The sequence below is a fragment of the Plectrocnemia conspersa genome, unplaced genomic scaffold, assembly GCF_051122295.1.
Source record: "Plectrocnemia conspersa isolate PC_06_02 unplaced genomic scaffold, ASM5112229v1 ptg000014l, whole genome shotgun sequence".
Lineage (NCBI taxonomy): Eukaryota > Metazoa > Arthropoda > Insecta > Trichoptera > Polycentropodidae > Plectrocnemia > Plectrocnemia conspersa.
In genome coordinates, this window is record NW_028277178.1 from 24,000,736 (window position 1) to 24,016,983 (window position 16,248).

The 16,248-nt window shown below is 32.4% G+C and overlaps 1 protein-coding gene across 7 annotated transcripts in view; it reads left to right on the forward strand.

Moving 5' to 3' along the window:
- The window catches only part of LOC148226570 (xaa-Pro aminopeptidase 1), a 43,791-nt gene that overhangs the window by 3,281 nt on the left and 24,262 nt on the right, over nucleotides 1-16,248 (forward strand). For 2 of the 7 annotated variants that reach the window (XM_088203974.1, XM_088203972.1), the window contains exon 1: nucleotides 15,302-15,541. The exons of 2 other annotated variants lie outside the window; for them this stretch is intronic. The gene's annotated coding sequence lies outside the window, so the exon portion shown is untranslated. Of the gene's footprint in view, nucleotides 1-3,605; nucleotides 3,785-15,301; nucleotides 15,542-16,248 lie in introns of those variants that run through there. 3 more of the 7 variants (XM_088203973.1, XM_088203976.1, XM_088203975.1) reach the window with 3 other exon arrangements.

A 16,248-nucleotide genomic window follows, 5' to 3' on the forward strand; every position in this document is an offset into this window, starting at 1 on the left:
GAAATATAGGATCTTCATAAAACAAACACGATTGTATACTACAAGGCTAAAAACTAATTTTAACTTTTAATTAATTTTCTTGATTGAAATGAATTGTGCGATCATCAATAACTTCGCATCATATCCAAAAACTGTTAATCGTTTTTAATTAATAATTTTATAAAGACGGCCATTAATAATTCTTTAAAAGCGGACCACGTTTTATAATGGAACATGTAATTTCGTCCCTGGATTTTACACACCTTTTCCACTGACCCATTATGCACGCATTGTTCCAATTAACCCAACCCAACCGTCGACGCGAGGTCGCCAATTACAAAGATCACAAAACAAACCGTAAAAGATTGTAACATGTCCTTTGATTAATTGAATATAAAATCTTCTTAACTTAAATTGTAATTAACCGCAACATAAATAATAAAATTAAAATGTGAAACATTCGATTGGAATGAAAAATGCTTTGGATTTGCATAGGTGGTCCACCCGTCCACCATTTGATCAAACACAATATTCGCAAAAATATTTCTACGTTCGGAAATTAGCGACCGAGTAACAAGATACGTCCCGCGGATGCTGCAATTCTTTGATTCAATTACACGATTGAATTAATTGAATTTTGCTAGTTAAACAGAAGGCGTCATTATGCGAACGTAATCGAACCGTTCCTAGACGCCGACGATTTTGTCATGCGTGATAATTGATATTTTTTGAGAAGTAATGTCTATTATTAAATGTCAAACTATTGACTTATTGTTATTCAAATGTTGCTTGAACTTTATATCACAGCAACAGGAATACATGAATACAGAATCTATATTGGAACAATAACAAAAATTGTTTCCAATTATTTTAATTCCACATTTTATTATTTTTTAAAATCATGCAAAACTAAACTAATATGTTGAAATATTGAGATATTTAAGAAATAAGTTTATGGTAATATACATAATATATAAAATGTTATTATTTAATTGAAAGTGTTGCTTCTGCAAGAATGAAGTGATGAGCGATAAGAGTGATCTAAAAGTATAATAATATACTAAGGTGAGAGGTGGATTTAAGAATAGTTAAATTGAATAACTACATACTATACAAACGGGCTATTGATATTCGTAACTATCTTTATTATATTTACTAAATTAATTTTAATTATTAATATATTATAAATACAATAGTCCATCAACGACGACGATAGACGGCACATACAACTTTTAATAGAGCTCGCAGCCATTGTTAAAATGGCTGTGGATAAATTTTTATTTTAAAATACACACAAAGGGTGTTTTTTTAGAGGTAAAGGACTTTAAAATGAAATAAAATACATAAAATGGTATCGGGTTTACTGGAAAGATAATTTTATGCCATTAGTGTTTAAATATGATTTTGGGCACATGGAGCAGCTGGTTCGAATAAAACGCAATCTAGAAGTACAATTTTCGAGCAGCTGGGCCCGTATATCGGAAATAACGCGGCGCATGTTGACTTCCAAGTCGTCCATCGTCTCTGGTTTATCGGCGTAGATTATCGCCTTCACATATCCTCACAGAAAATAAATCACACGATCATTAAGGCCAATTCACAGTTTCATTACGCGAAATTATGCGCTCATCGAATGTCTCCTTAAATAAATTGATTGTGGCGCGTGATGTGTGCCATGTTGCGCCGTTTTATTGAAACTAAAGCTCTTCCACATTAATGCCATTTAATTGAGGAACGAAAAAGTCAGTAATCATCGATCTATAGTACTCTCTATAGTTATGGGCAGCATATTTTTTGAAGAAATATGGACTAATGATTCCACCAGCCCATAAAGCTCACCAAACAGTGACTTTTTATGAATGTAACGGCATCGCAATGCGGTAATTTTGCTTGTTAACGTAGCCATTCAATAAAAAATGAGCCTCATCGCTGAACAAAATTTTATAGTGAAAATGAGGATCATGAGCAATCTCGTTTTCGACCCATTCTCCGATCATATGACGCACACAATGATCAAGTGAGTTGGATCTTGTAATATCTTAAACCAAGATTTTTCCGCAAAATCGTCCATTAAGTGGATGCACACAGCTGCAATTGCTGTACACGATGGCGAATCGCTCATTCGGGTCCTCCTGAATACTACGCTCCACAGCAGAAACAACTTCTTCGGTGCGCACTGTACGACGTCTCTGCGGATGTGTATTATCAATTAGAGTGTGCGTGCTGTGAAAAGGACCCATGGTTATTTAAATTACTTTTATGTTAAAGGTAAAATGGATGCAGCGCACGATAAGTTTCACGAACTGAAACACGATTTTTCAAATAACTTTGCAAGTATATTTATGGCAAATCGAACTCAGCACAAATCAGCTGTCAGCTTATGATAATTTATTTTCATTGACATTTGATATTTTTCAATTGATGAGTGAGTTAAAAATAATGAGCGTGGAGAGGGCGTATTTACTGATATCATGCGAGCATATATAATTATAAAAATGATAATACGGAATCCCTCCCTTTAATTTGATTAGTGATGCTGATGAACATCAATAGTTATCGCGCCGTTTTACCCGATAGTATATCTTGCGACAACCTGGGTAGGAGGTCGGGCTTAGTCTCAATCCGCGCAGTGTATTAAAAGGCGAATCCCGACTAGATTAATAATAGACTGAAACTACTGAGCTTTAATACTGAAAAAATGCTGCTTTCCCAGGGCCCAAGTAAGAGCGAGTCTAATTAAAATTCTCATAAAAGATAAAATTAAAGACTTACTTTTAAAAACTGGATTTGAAAGTGTATTTATTTCTCCAATCGATAGTTCTCATTGCTTTGCATATGCTGTCTTGTCCATCAAAATTTTGGCGTTTGTCTACAAACGAGACAAATGGATACAAAAATTGTTGATTTAAGGACATAACTTTTCTAATAGACTGAAACTCCTGAGCTTTATGGCAATACATAAAGTATGCCGCTTTTACATCTGGCATGGTGTGAGTTTGCACGCGGAACATCTCGTTGGCGTGACGAATTATTGGGTTAATGTGCTTTTATAATTATATTTTGCAAATGGATAGTTCAAAGCAACTAACAAACAAACCGAGAAAACGCGTTTTAAATAAAAGAAAACAAAAACCTATTTTTAAAGCAAAAGTTGAAGGTCTTTCTCTTATAATCATGTGGGTGAAGTTATTCCTGAGAGACGCATAGAACATTAGTGCATGTTAGAATTTTAGAAGTTTTTAAATTATATGTAATTAATTCATTTGATATCATTACAAGGGTTTCAATTAATTATTTTACACCTGTAAAAGAATACTGTTTTATAAATGTGCATGTATAAAATGGAGCGCACAAATGTAGGTAAAGTATTGAGAGCCTCTGAATTGACACAAAAAAAATCCACAAAGGCCGAACAATATATACAAAAATATGTAAAATAAATTAACGATCTTTAATAATAGAAAATCACTGTTTTTTCTATAATTACAGTAAATGCAATATAAAATAATAAAAAATAAATAGCAACAGAAATAATTTTGGAAAAATACGTAAAATTAACTCACTATTCAAAGGGTTAACTAAATGCCATTAGTCTTTACGATACGCCGGCAGGTTGCTAGGCCTTTGTTATGCTACAGCATAACAAAGGCCTAGCAACCTAGCAACAAATGCTTGAAGTATCAACGGCCGTTTGGTGCCGTGAGTAGTTAAGTGAGGTTGTAAAAGTGGCGAGTCTCTCTGGTCTCTGGTTCCTCGTGTTCAGATATTGCTCTCCGTATTGCATATTAATGTCTTCGAATCAGTGGTGAGTAATTTTAAAATATTTTATACAGGAGAAAAGGCTAATTTATACCAATATCCCTCATCTGTACAATCTATTTAATGAAACAAGTGTATATCTTACGGGTTCGCTAAAATATATATTAGATGCACGAGACAAAGCTAATTGTTTATCTTAAATACAAAAAATAAACACGGGCATTTAATTTATTGTATGACGATGAATTGAAAATGTTCAAAAGCGTCCAAACGATTTCCGACTCACTGTCCTATTAGACCGATTTGGAAATTGCTGCTGACAATTTCGGCATTGGAAAGTGCCATGTCGTGTCCTTTTCTGAATCTTTATTATGTGAAAACGAACTGGATACAGAGATTTTTACTAGAGACCTCGGAATTACGTTCAAGAGAAAGTTGAGATTTTCTCTACATTTCAAAACAGGTTTTGAGGAACGCGTTTCAATATAATATTTCATCAGTGATTCTTATCCTTTATAATACATTATTCCGTTGAAATCTTAAAGCAGGATTCTTAATTTGAAACTCCTGCGAAGTCAAATATTCATTCAAGATAATCCATATGTGTGAGTTGGGTTACAATACTTTCTTCTACCCCAGCGCCTATTTATTAGAACCTTTGGGTTATGATTCACTGTGTTATCACAGAAAGGTGTATATTTTTCATATTACTAAAGGTAGCTGTGGACAATTATTTTATTCTTGAAAATTTCCAGCTTTGGATTATAAAACATATAAACCAATAGCATATTCCGTGGACTATTTGGATAAAAATATGACTGAATAGAGATAAAAATTTACAAATAGTAAGAAAAAAATTGGGTATGCAATATCTGCTTTTGTTTTCACTTCGCCAGCCATCCCTATAATAAAATGGTCGGCAGGCCGCAGCAGCGCGGTTATTTCTCTGATACATAACAAAATTACTGGGAACTCCTAGGTAACGTTAGACTTGCTTGAAAAAAAGCAAATGTATTCCTTTTATGTTGACATGTCGTGCACATAGTTAAATCACATTTTAAAAAGTTGTGCCGAAATATCGGGCGTTGGAATTGTTCACATGTGTATGGTAAACCGATATTTCGGCCCTCTGAAACTAGAAACGATAATATTATTCTACTTTGATCTATCCCGTTAAAACTACTTAGGTTAATCCCCTACAATGAGCATCATTTTATTCGCTTCTGTTTTCAAGCAAGATGGACATCGTCGTTTTCATAATTCTAAGCCTCAAAGAAATACCGATAGTACATTAACGGTATTTCATTTTATAATACCGGTAGTACCGAAGGGCAATTTTTGCCCCAATACCGGTATTACCGGTATTGCAAACCGTCACGATGGTGTTATTTTATTAAATAAATATATAAAAGTCCGGCTTAGTTTTTGTTACGGTAATTAACAATAATGACTTTCGAAAGTCTGTGTGGCTATTGTGAGCTCAGTCGCTCTTCAAAGTCTTGGGTGTTCCGAAATTAATATTTCACAATTGATTTTGTTTGACAAAGCAACTATGATAATAGTGAAATCTCTTTGTAACGAATACCGAAATAACGCAATTCCCAGTATAACGAATCTTCAATTTGCCCCCGAAAACTTTCATACTAGATGTTTTTATTACGGATCTCAGTATAACGAAATATTAATTTAAGAATGATGTTACAACTTGACACAATTTTTTAACAAATTGTATTATGTTACACTATCCTTAAAAATGGTAAATTTGTAAAAGGTTATTTTGATGCTGTAATAATATGGTAATTAAAAATAAAATTAAAATATGTTATCTTCCTTACATTCAATATAACGATTTTTTTCTGTAACGTGAGCTTCGCTATACTGAGATTTCTATGTACAACTTTCTATAGAGAAATTACGCTAAAACCCCCACAGATCTATTCAGAACAATTATATCATTTTTTGTGAACGGAAATCACTTTTGTGCATTTCATAACACACGTCGTTAGTTTAAAAACGAATCTTTCCTAAAGCATACTGAAAATCTAGGTATATTAAAGTGTGTTTAAGCATACAAAGCAAAAGCAATTTTTGATCGTTAACGCATAATGCAAACAGCCAAACGTTATTGGATAAAATACCTGATACTTCGAACGGCGACACGCGATCTCGTTCGTCACTACCGCGTGTAATATAGTATGACATGTCATCGTTTTCCGATTCCAAGTGGTAATGTCTGATTGATGATAACGACCGAACGCAATCGGATCTCTTGCCGTCCTTCATCCCACCGCCCCTAATAAACAAAGAAACTACATTTTCTACCGTTGACTATACGGCGGAAGAATATTTCGCCAAATTATCCGTGACCCATCGATCTAATTAATCAATGTCACGCGCCGCCATTGAATTTTAATCAAGACAGTATTGTTTAATTCCACGGCCGAACGCAAAATGTGCTAAAATAACGTCCAGTAATATTGTCCATTTTTACGCTTTTTTTATAGTTTGAGTAAAAGTGATCATATTTTTAATAAGCTTAACGCGATTATATAATGAAAATATAATAGCTGACTTACCTCCATAATGAAACTTTTCAGATTAACTGAATAGAGTAGCTATTCCGTAATTTGATAACCATATTGATTATTGTGTTTCTAGAAAGACAACGTAAACGCAATTATGATTGACCTTTCTTCTGTAGGTTATACTATAATAACGGCTTTTGTTTATTTGAAAAGTGTTTTAATCATTTGTTAGTATTTAAAATAAATGGTCAAATCGACTTTTAAAAAACTTTCATAAAAATTTGTCTTTGATCCAAAAAACATTCTCAAATATTTTTTAAAAGTTAAATTGCACCATAATTTAATTAATGCATTATCCTGAGATAACGTGAATCATTTTAGATTGTTTCCAAAGAATAAGCACAGAATTTGGATCCCACAGTTCTCTTAAGTCGGCACTCAATATTTGTATGCATAAAATGACATTACTTCAACGGATTTCGTAATGTATTTATTTACGTTATTCAAATTAATGTGCCCACTTAACGTTCAGGGCATTTTCGACTACCTCGTAAACGTGATAAGAGTTGGAAAATATTCGTGATGGTAAACCACCGATGTTGCATTAATATTCAATAGAAGCGTCTCCGATTGAAAAATTCGTTTCGGACACGATTCGTTTCTGAATATTGGGAACTGCGGCTCACCTTGGTCGGTATCGGTTCATTTCGGCATTAAACCTATTTATCTGATGACAGAGTAGTGCTTTTAGTCGATTCATTAGGCGCGTCGCGTCCATTAGACACGCACCGATTGAGGGGAATAGGCACACCACTCCAAAAAAGCAATAAATCCTAAAACCTTTCGAGTCAAAAGAAGCCGAGATTTTCGCCAGGTCGAGGGTCAAAAATTCGCTAAGGAATTATATCAGATCTATAGCCGGAGAACCCGCCGACCGTGATGATACGCTCCATATAACCGACACAATGATTCCAAATTGTAAAATTAATAATTGACCCACGTGAGTCCATTGATGATCTCACATAAGCAAATATACATTTACGTTCGTTACTCAAACTTAAATAATGATTGTTAGTTGTACAGAACGATAAACTAAATGTTAAAAGCAAACAGGATATCGGATGCTTATGAAAGTTTACTAAACATTTTCCATGAAAAACGAACAAACAATACATATAAATGAAAAGCATTCTTTATTTAATTAAAATAAATTCTCTATCTTATAAATATTTATGTTATAATAGAGATTAATTTTATCAAACCGGATGTATTGTAAGACTTAAACAAATATTGCTTTAAAATAGAGTCTGCTTTAAATGTCAAATGAACGCTCAAGCAATTATTATTTTTTGTAACGATTGGCTAAAATTGTATTTATAAACAGAAAAAATTATATATATAAGCTCCTCCTAAAACATCAGTACGACATTTTCCTAAAATATAATTCAAGTCGATTACACAAAATATCAAAATAATCATGACAACGAGTTATTCTGCTGGTTATTTTCATTTAGATATATTTTCTTCTTGGAACATTTGTCTCTACATATGCACAGAATCATTACACATTTTAGAAAATATATGTGACTGTAGTAACATTTAAAATTATCCTATCACTCATAACATATTTTTTTATTTTATAAAATATGATAATTCTTTGAGAAACTGGCGCAAATATATTATATTGTACTATTAATAAAAGCACCAATGCATGAGCACGCTCAAAATAAAGATCAAAAGCTGGTACATGCTTTTGCATCATTTAAAATTTTGAGTATTAATTAAAGAAAAGTATTGTCTTTTTTTCTGTATTTAAAATATTTCATATACGATAATTTATATATTTTTTTTCGATAAAAGGCAATAAAAATACACTGTTTTATGTATTTTTAAATCATCATAAATTATGCTAGCGTTGATATACAAGATGTCCACACGTCATTAAAATAACATTAAAATCATTTAGCACCTCTCTATGATTAATAGTCTCCTGTGAATGAGGAATATCAGTGATTCCTAACGTTTTATTTCATTTTGCGTGTAACTACTATAATAAAATAAATCTGGAAGACTTAGCGTTTGCTTAATTTCTGTGCAAAATATTATGAAAATATATTACAACTCGTCTTCTGGGGAATTATTACGACGAGTGAGACGATGTGATTTTAATAGTGTGATTCTTACGATTAATATGAATCCGATAATAGAGCACTTCCGAGCGCACTGGTCGTTTGGCAATAAATAGAAATCTATTCCGAGCCTCCATTCCATATCTACAATTTAATTGTGGGCGTTGTAACACTTCTGGACATCGCGGAAGGAGTCCAGTCAATCGGGATGCAATTCCGAGCACGTGAGTCAACCACTGTCACTGATCATAAAACTTGTCATCGTCGCGGACCGTCTTCCCGATGTGGAGAGATGGCACTGAAGAATGGTCATCCATTTTGTATTAAGGTCGCATGACGTCTTTCCAAAGTCTGTTTGAAATGTCAAATATCGTCACTAGAAAAGCATGCGAATCGTTCTATTTTCAATAGTTTGCACAAAAATGTGTATTCGTATTCGTGTTTTTTTAATGTATCTACATTGATTTCATTAAAATTCATCATGCTCCAAGTTTGTAAAATGTTAATCGTTTCTTGGATATCGAGTGCTCAAAAGATGTCCGTTGTATTGTAATATATTTTACGACTTCATGCTCCTGATACAACTCGTTGTACCGGTGCATCCTCGTAAGTTGACACGATGATGTTCCTCATCATCCTGTGCTCGAAAGCCTGCAGCCGCTGATTCATATTCTAGAAATAAGTCTGCTTTTGAAGTATCAGTATAGACGAAAGACCTGTTGGCTGAAATTAATCACCTGCCAATCTCGGCGCTGACATAATTTTTTGCTTTAATGAGATCCGGAAAAAATGTTTATAAATATACATTTTATCCAGATTGTTTTGCTTGCTTCGCTCTTGTTTCACACATCAATCAAATGCTCGGTTCAATCAATTTCTGCAAATTTTTAAGATTTATGGAATTTCGAGGCCAGTTAGAAAGCTCTTTTTTTTAAATGCGTTTATTTCAATAATATAAATACTTATTATTTATAATATACATGTTACAGTTTATAACCATTTTCATATTTACAATTAGCTAAATTTGATAAAAAAAAATAAGAATATAAAACAAAACGTTTGTGGTTATAATTTACAAAAAAAAAAAAATACAGGAAAAAAATAAAAAAAACTCAATAAATTATTTGATTACGTTTCATTTCATTTAAGAACTGGAATTATTAGTATGTTGTCTTTAGCCTTTAAAGCAATTTGTGCTTGTATTAAAATTAAATGTTGTTTTTATCATAATCTCCAATTAGTGTGGTTTCACGAGATATTTTTATAATATTTTCTGGTATGAAAATGGCAGTGTTCTTTAATTGTTAATATTTTAAGATTAATATACAATTGTTTAAAAGTGTATAATATATTATTTTTATAGCTTTGTTTTGAATAACTTGTAATTTATAAAAACATATTGATGTTACTCCATGTGTTAAAATGGCCTAATTAATTGTTGATAGATTAAAATTTTATTTTTGATAGTTAGCGCGCTTTTCTATTTAATATCGGTCGAAGAGCCGCAATGGCGGCAAGTCCTTTAGAGCGAAGTTGCAAAATATGTTTATTAAATTTATGCTTAGAGTAAGCCCAGTTATTTAACGCTTGTTTTCCTTTTAACGTTATTGCCATCTTCATTTAGGAGAGGTGGTGGCAAAGTTTGTCTAAGTTTTGTAAAATTAATTGTTATTTTAATTTTCCACCTCTCAAAATATTTATTTAAGATTTCAACAGATGTTAGTAATGTATTTGCGATTGGCTTAACACCGTAAGCACTAGTTAAATTTATTTATTTTTTTTATTTTTGGGATATCATTCGTAGAAAAAATAAAGAGGAACGGCCCGAATAATCTTCCCTGAGGAATTCCAGCTGGAATTTTGTAGTGAAACAACATAGCTTCTACTTTTCAAATATGCGCGTATTGAGCGTAACAGATATTCATGGAGTATGTTTTTATATAATTTATTAATTAAATCGTCATGCTATACTGTGTCGAAAGCTTTGTCTATATCTAACATTAAAAATCACGTTCTTTTTTAATATTAAAATTAGTGCATATGTGCTCCGTTAAACTATTAGGCTTATGTGTTTTTCCGGAACTATTCGTTAATAATTTTATTTCCGAAAGATTCATTTGAACGCATCAGGATTATTTTTTTCAAATATTTTACTAAGTGGCAGTAGCGATAACTAATCAGATTTATAGGATCCTTATCGGGTTTTTATCGGATGAGTTTTAGCGGTTTTCCATACGGTTGGAAAATACCTAAAAGATAGACAGGCGTTAAATATGTTTGTTAAGTAATGAATGCAAATTCCAGGAAGGTGTTTAATCAACGTGTTATCTAATTTATCTATTTCAGGACTTTTTTACTTTTGGAGTTTTTAATAACACTATAAATTTCCCCTGAGCTAATTTTGCGAATTAAGTCCTTATCTACCGCGGATGCTTCTATTTTTCTTATTGATCTATTTACTTCGTTTTCACTTTTTAACCCTTTAAACGCCAGCGCCTTTTTAGTAAGTCGCCTGTTTTTTCTCTTAACGGGTCGGTGCCTTTTTCTAAAAATAAATGTAAAATAATTGGTTTACTGATGAATGAATATAATACTCTTTAATACTTAAAAAAAATGTAAATAATTCGTTACCGTGTTTTAAAAAATTAATTTGTAAAAAAATCAATAAATGATTCACCGGTGAGTCGCTGGCGTTTAAGTGTTTAAATTTTATAGTAAGTTCGAATGATACAGAAATAGCGTCAGCTAATGATATTTCCAGTTTTGTCACATTGCAATATGCAAAATCACGTATAAATGCAAGCTCTTTGTTTAGGAGTCACTTATTTTATGGTATGGGCTTGTTTTCGCATTCTCCATACTTCAAAAAATTATCGGCATAAAAGCGCGAGGCGCTTTTCTGCACTTTTTCACATCAGAATCATTGAGTATATTTTAAGGAGTATTTCAGTCTAGCCATGTGGCTTCCGCAGATGGAACGTAATAATAAAAGTTCGTATAAATATGGGCTACATAGAAAATTGCACGATTTTCGGACGCGTAAAAATATTCTTGCGCAAGTTTCCGAATCGCGCCCACTGACCGCTAATGCGTTTTATATACTCAGTTATCGCTAACTACTAAATATATTCCAATATAAATACTCCAATAGATGCTAGAAAAAAATAATCTATTTTTACATATTAATATAAATTATGATCCTATCGAAATGACGCCACAGCAATCCAATCATTAGATTGATTTTTCACAATTTAACCGTTTATAATAACACTTTGTGGCGCTTTTTGTTATTAATGTCATTATTATTGTCGATACGCACGATAGCTTTATTGATATCTGAAAGGGCACTTTGTGTATATGGGAAATCGTTTAGGTGTGACCTTCTTAATCCATTTATACGTATTGGAGTTATATTGCCTCCATCACCATCATCATTGTAATAATATCGTATTAACCACTCTTGGAAATATTTTATGAAATATAATTCGTTGCAATTTTCGCCAACAGATGTCTATAGTTTGTGAAAAATTGATCATCAGTCTTGATATATTTTATCCAATAAACGATACACGCACGAATATAGTACGCTTAATGGATCGTTTCCCCAATTTGTTTATTTCCCCAAGTACTTTTACCACCTTTCCATTTAGACGGGTTATAGCCGAAGGAAGTTAGCGCGTCAGGTTTTAGTGTCAATTTAAGGCGTCGCTGGGCAAAAACGGCACTAAACGTCTTTTGTATGCCACCTTATAAAAATAAAGGTGTAGTCTCTGCTTCGATCTATAACACAGGTAAGTATATACTCGTTCCGTAAAAGCGGGATGGGCAAAAGTAATCGAGGTTTATATAAATTGACAAAAGAAATTCTACTTATAATGTTAGCAAGAACTCGATACAAGATAGCCGGTATTAGATACTGTCTTGAAAATTGATGTATGCGTTAATAACGCTTTCAATAATTTGCTTGTATGTATAAAAATAAAAAAATAGAGTAATCAAACGAAGCTTTCAAAGCTCATCCACTTTCTATAAAAGCGCTAGACTGCTTGCGTGACTTTGCCCATAAACATCGATATTTTGTCGTATAATCACGTTGCGGAAAAGTGATTGTCGGCCATAGACCTAGTTTTATCGACTTACTACCACTCTAGAACAATGCACTTTATTGAATATTAAAATATTTATAAAAAAATAATCCACTAACACGAGACTATCCATGTTTACCACCAATTGCATAGTTCACTATGTTGAAATTTAAAGACATCTATTGACATTTAATGAAACTAAAATGAAAATGTTCAACTCCTTACTATTATTTTTATTATTTTTTTCGCTAAAAATAATAAAAATATTTGGATATTATTTAAAATTTTGTTGATAAAAATATATTAGGCCATATATGGCACTGCATGAAGTAGTAACTATATTATAGTTACAGGAAGGGCAAACCTTTTTATGTGCGCGTGCCAAAAATGTACATATCAGTTATTTATCAATTAGATTTTTGCTGCTGAACATTTGACAACAAATGCTTTGTATTTGGTTCATATGTCGTCACATTTAGTTATATGCATACCAAACTGGATTCATCGAGCAATTTATTTTTATATTCCACTACATTTTATAAAATTCATGTAGAAAGGAAAATTGCTAATATAATTTTAAATATTTCTGTAATGTTATTCCAAGTTCTCGTTATTTCTTCTTCTGCATTATTTTAATTTATATTTGATAATGGATTATTTACAATTATTTACAATTTTTTTCTCAAATCTTGATTGAAATTCATTCTTCTTCATAATTATTTTCTATATATTTAAGATTCAGCCACCTGAAAATCTCCAAATTGAGAGTATCTGCAGACACAACATCTGGATATAAAATAGATTTTGATATCTCTTTAAATATTATGTATTGTGTGACTCTTGAAAAAAACTCATTCTATATTGATTGAACAACTATAGAAAATTCTTAAATTAATTAAATTTTATCTGATTTTTTAGCGTCTTCAAATTTTTTTGTGTTCAGAAAATATTTTAATTTGTTGGATATGTTCCCTTCACATGCTTTAATAAAATCAAATACTACAATTATTGTTCTGTTAACAACTTGCAGTTTAATATTTAATTAATTTAAATGTGAGCACAAATCAGTACAAATATTATCTGACTATAGTTTTCTTTATCTACACACTCAAAGAATCTTTGAAGAACTTTTCCACATTGCTGCCATTGCAATATGTTGTACATAAGTGTAACCTATTGTACACCGAGTTTACCATTTCTAATACCTACAAAAATTGCCTTTTGCCTAAGCCGCATGCAGATAAAAAGTAAACCAATTTTGCTACAAGGTTTATAACGTTTTCCAGTAACTTTAAGCCGTGCTTAGAGCATAAAACCTCCTGATGCAATGCAAGCCCAGAACTGGATGTGCAATGAGTTTCGTAAATGAATGTATAAAACCGTTTTCCTTTCTCAGTAGCTACTGAAGCAATTTTGGAAAGATCTATTTATCTTTAACTGAGTAGATTTACAGCTGCACTGCAAATATCTACTCCTTTTGTTGTTGTTGCTGATTATGTTAAACTGATTTTTTTCTCAATACAGTAACGAGCCAAAATTGCATGTCAGTGCTCTCTCAGTTCTCAGACTGTTGTTGACACAGTGGCGTGTCAAAAAGAGTCAGTGACAATTTGACAACTGATTTATATTGGAATTGTGATGCATTTTCACACATTACATGTTTTTTATACAAAGTTGTACGTCATACAACGGTGTGATACATATATGCATCACAATGAACTGTAGGGTTAAATGATTTACGTTTCATTTTATGAGTTTCACTTGCATTTTCGCAACACATGACTAATACACTTTCGCAACACATGACTAAAATTTCAATACAATTGTGGTCAGAATTTATATTATATGTGTCATAAGTTACATTTAAAGGTCAGAATATAAGCGGCCAGAATAAATATTAATTGCTTGGAATTTATTTTAAATGATTATAAATTAAATTGGAATAGTCAGAATTATTTTGACAGGTGGTCAGCATAATAATACATGGTCATTATCAAGGTGTTTTAGGGCCAACTTGTTTGGTTGCGCTCACAACATTGTCAGATTACACAAAAAGCCAAGCGTGCTCTTAGCTGTCGCTCTGTCGTTATTCCCGCTTCGTTTGCAGCTTTGAATATCTTCGCGTCCTGCATTAAATTAAATAGATTTGTTACAGATTCGTTGAGAGTTATTTATGGGGTGTTCAAGTTCTGACCAACGCTCGCCTAACTCAACCTAGCCTGCTCAACACTTTTGGTGCAAGCGTGATATTTTATAAGATATTTGTACAATAAATAATTTATTGCCTATTTATATTTATAAATGTTATAATATTGTTTTTAATTCACATGATTGTCCTATATTTTAATTCTGACCATGTGCCAGTTGATATTTATTCTAATTTTTATTCTGACCTGAATGATTTAAAATTTTTAAATTAATTTTTCAAGCGCGGATAATCCGCACTCTAATTGAGAGTACACTGTATGTTATGTAATCATAATTAAAAATCAGCTATTTGGACTTTAATTGAAAGGATCTATCACCAGCAAAGAATTGAATCTAGCATTGACATATTGAAGATTTATTTCAGTACCCCTTATTTATTGTTTATTTCATATTTAAAAACGGATGCACATTATCATTTAAAAAAATGAATTTATCTTAAGCTCGAATAATCCACAATCCGGATAATCAAGAGTACACTATTTATATTGTACATATGTATGTTATATGGTCATGCGTCATGATGACGTTAGTGTTCATTTCGCTCACATCGTCGAAGCGGCTCTGCGTTCAGTGTGTATTTTTATGCGTACATTGACTGACCATGAACGGTGACATTGCACTCCGAGCGGTGCAGTTCACTCGAGTGCATCTGTTGCATTCCGCTCGACCTACCAGCTGCGCCTGCTGTCTCCCTGGTCTCCGTCCGCACTCGATTGCTTCAGCGTACTCTGTAAACGAGGCTAAAAATTCTCCTACATAATAAAAAACAACCTTCACCAATGCATCTTGAAATCGCTATGTTCCAGCACCCCACACACGCTTATTAAAATGCAATCATTACGTCAGCGATAAATAGGTACATTTTTGTGAGTTTAAACACTCGTACACTCGTTTCACTATTTTGTGCGGCACTCTTTTAATTTGCCTACTTATTTTAAGTGGCTCAGAACTGTTGATTTACTAACGCAGGGCTTGGCAACCTATGACCCGCGGATCACCAAGTGACCCGTTTGTTGATTTAAAGTGACCCATTTGAATTCTGCAAATAGTTTTTTTTATTATACGTATGTATGTACATGTGCCGAATAACGTTTTACGATGTTACAACCAGACCACATATATAGTTGTTAGGTCCAAAAATATTTACTTACCCGAATAGTCTTCTTAATAGTCACATTTTAAATATTTTGACTCAGTCAAAAAGATTGCCGAGACCTGTACTAACGTCTAATTTTTGCGGATGCTTTCGAGCTGCATGGTTTTTATTCAACGAGTGCCTTAAGTTAGTTATTAACAACTTTAAAAAGGACGCCCACGACCCTCTTCATCTTCAAGGCTCTCATCCCCGCAGAATATTTTTGAAATCTTCATTATGATTTTGAATGCGCGAAAAAAAATATCATCTAAAAATACGGAAAAAATAAATTATATATGAGTTGTTGGGAGAATTAGTCGTACCATATAGTACCGTAGGCTCATGCACACTCAAAAGTCAAAAACATTTAATTTTTAATTTATTTTTAACTATTAATAAAATAATATCACATAATGACAATTTTGCAT